Source organism: Rattus rattus, chromosome 5 (assembly GCF_011064425.1).
Source record: "Rattus rattus isolate New Zealand chromosome 5, Rrattus_CSIRO_v1, whole genome shotgun sequence".
Taxonomy (NCBI): Eukaryota; Metazoa; Chordata; class Mammalia; order Rodentia; family Muridae; genus Rattus; species Rattus rattus.
The window spans coordinates 124,475,721-124,479,425 of record NC_046158.1 but is presented as its reverse complement, the minus strand read 5'-3'; positions in this window follow the sequence as shown (position 1 = coordinate 124,479,425).

Below are 3,705 nucleotides of genomic sequence, written 5' to 3'. Positions count from 1 at the left end.
AGGGAAGCAGATTCCCTGAATGTCTGAGACTCACGTTCCTTCCAGTTACCTAGCCTTAGCACTGGACCCGAACCCATGCAGCCCACAACCCAGTTGCAGTTCAACTCTCCAGTTACTCTGACACATCCAGGAACACAGGATCACAAGGTTGCAGGATCACAGGCTCACAGGAAGGATAGGCTCCAATCAGAGACAGTAAGGCCAGATAACACCAGAGATAACCAGGTGGGAAGAGGCAAGCACAAGAACATAAGCACCGGAAACCAATTTGACTTGGCAACATCAGAACCCAGTTCTCCCTCCACAGCAAGTCCTGAATACTTCAGTACACCTATAAAGCAAGATTCAGATCTAAATTCTCATTTCATGAAGATAATAGAGGAATTTAAGAAGGACAAAAATAACTCCCCTAAAGAAATACAGGGGAAGTTCTCTGCACCCAAATCCCGTGGGAGGGAGAGCTAAACCTTCAGAGAGGCGGACACGCCTGGGAAGCCAGAAGAGACTACACTCAGCTCACATTTCTGACTCCAGAGGAAAACACCTAATGCCATCTGGGACCTCAGTGCACAGGGGCTACCGGAAAAGGCAGCCCAGGCCCTCCTGGTTGCCGCCCTCATGGAGAGCTCAAAAGCAACACCCACAAGCAAACTTCAGCCGCAGGACCACAGGTAAGACCAACTTTTCTGCTCCAAGCGACCTGACTGGTGGCCTCAGGACACACAGAGGCAAAATTCCTCTGGGACCGGACACATCCGGTTTTTAGCTGGATTCCCAACCTCGCTGATCGCTGCCCACAGTTCACTGCTCCCAAACTCCGTGGGAGAGACAGCTCACCGCCCGGACAAGTGGGCACTCCTGAGACTGCAGAGCAGAAGAGACCACCAATACTTCCCACCCCTGCCCACATCCCTGGCCCAAGAAGAAACTGTATACGGCCTCTGGGAACCGGAAGATAGGGGCACTGGAGCTGCATGTCCCCTGCACCCCAGACACCTCCGGAACCTGAAGAGACCAGATCAACAGTTCTCTGCACCCAAATGCCATTACAAGGGAGAGCTAAACCTTCAGAGAGGCAGACATGCCTGGGAAACCAGAAGAGACCACACTCTGCCTATATTTCTGACTCCAGAGGAAAACACCTAATGCCATCTGGGACACTGGTGGACGGGAGCACCAGGAAAAGGCGGCACAGGCCCTCCTGGTTGCCGCCCTCACGGAGAGCTCATGAGCAACCCCCTTAGGACAAACTTGAGCCCCGGGACCACAGGTAAGACCAACCTTTCTGCTCCAAGCGACCTGCCTGGTGAACTCAGGACACAGGCCCACAGGAACAGCTGAAGACCTGTAGACAGGAAAAACTACACGCCCGAAAGCAGAACACCTTGTTCCCATAACTGGCTGAAAGAAAACAGGAAAACAAGTCTACAGCACTCCTGACACCCAGGCCAATAGGACAGTCTAGCCACTGTCAGAAATAGCAGAACAAAGTAACACCAGAGATAATCTGATGGCGAGAGGCAAGCACAGGAACCCAAGCAACAGAAACCAAGACTACATGGCATCATTGGAGCCCAATTCTCCCACCAAAGCAAACATGGAATATCCAAACACACCAGAAAAGCAAGATCTAGATTTAAAATCATATTTGATCATGATGCTGGAGGACTTCAAGAAAGACAAGAAGAACTCCCTTAGAGAAATGCAGGAAAACATAAATAAACAAGTAGAAGCCTATAGAGAGGAATCACAAAAATCCCTGAAAGAATTCCAGGAAAACACAAACAAACAGTTGAAGGAAGTAAAAATGGAAATAGAAGCAATGAAGAAAGAACACAGGGAAACAACCCTGGTTATAGAAAACCAAAGGAAGAGACAAGGAGCCATAGATACAAGCATCACCAACAGAATACAAGAGATAGAAGAGAAAATCTCAGGAGCAGAAGATTCCATAGAAATCATCGACACAACTGTCAAAGATAATGTAAAACGGAAAAAGCTACTGGTCCAAAACAAACAGGAAATCCAGGACACAATGAGAAGATAAAACCTAAGGATGATAGATAGAGAAGAGAATGAAGACTCCCAGCTCAAAAGGACCAGTAAATATCTTCAACAAAATCATAGAAGAAAACTTCCCTAACCTAAAGAAAGAGATGCCTATAAGCATACAAGAAGTCTACAGAACTCCAAATAGATTGGACCAGAAAAGAACTCCTCCTGTCACATAATAACCAAAACACCAAATGCACAAAATAAAGAAAGAATATTAAAAGCAATAAGGGAAAAAGGTCAAGTAACATATGAAGGCAGACCTATCAGAATCAAACTTCTGGAGACTTCTCGCCAGAGACTATGAAAGCCAGAAGATCCTGGACAGATGTCATACAGACCCTAAGAGAACACAAATGCCAGCCCAGGTTACTGTATCCTGTGAAACTCTCAATTAACATAGATGGAGAAAACAAGATATTCCATGACAAAACCAAATTTACACAATATCTTTCTACAATTCCAGCGCTACAAAGGATAATAAATGGTAAAGCCCAACATAAGGGGGCATCCTACACCCTAGAAAAAGCAAGAAACTAATCGTCTTGGCAACAAAACAAAGAGAAGAAAAGCACACAATAATAACCTCACATCCAAATATGAGTATAACAGGAAGCAATAATCACGATTCCTTAATATCTCTCAACATCTATGGCCTCAACTCCCCAATAAAAAGACATAGATCAACAAACTGGATACACAATGAGGACCTTGCATTCTGCTGCCTACAGGAAACACACCTCAGAGACAAAGACAGACACTACCTCAGAGTGAAAGGCTGGAAAACAACTTTCCAGGCAAATGGTCGGAAGAAGCAAGCTGGAATAGCCATTCTAATATCAAATAAAATCAATTTTCAACTAAAAGTCATCAAAAAAGATAAGGAAGGACCCTCCATATTCATCAAAGGAAAAATCCACCAAGATGAACTCTCAATCCTAAATATCTATGCTCCAAATAAAAGGGCACCTACATACATAAAAGAAACCTTACTAAAGCTCAAAACACACATTGCACCTCACACAATAATAGTAGGAGATTTCAACACCCCACTCTCATCAATGGACAGGTCATGGAAACAGAAATTAAACAGAGACGTAGACAGACTAACAGAAGTCATGAACCAAATGGACTTAACAGATATTTATAGAACATTCTATCCTAAAGCAAAAGGATATACCTTCTTCTCAGCTCCTCATGGTACTTTGTCCAAAATTGACCATATAATTGGTCAAAAAACGGGCCTCAACAGGTACAGAAAGATAGAAATAATCCCATGCATGCTATCAGACCACCACGGCCTAAAGCTGGTCTTCAATAACAATAAGGGAAGAACGCCCACATATATGTGGAAGTTGAACAATGCTCTACTCAACAATAATCTGGTCAAGGAAGAAATAAAGAAAGAAATCAAAGACTTCTTAGAATTTAATGAAAATGAAGGTACAACATACCCAAACTTATGGGACAAAATGAAAGCTGTGCTAAGAGGAAAAACTCATAGCTCTGAGTGCCTGCAGAAAGAAACAGAGAGCATATGTCAGCAGCTGACAGCACAACCTAAAAAGCTTCAGAAATCAAAAAAGAAGCAAATACACCCAGGAGGAGTAGGAAGGCAGGAAATAATCAAACTCAGAGCTGAAATCAGCCAAG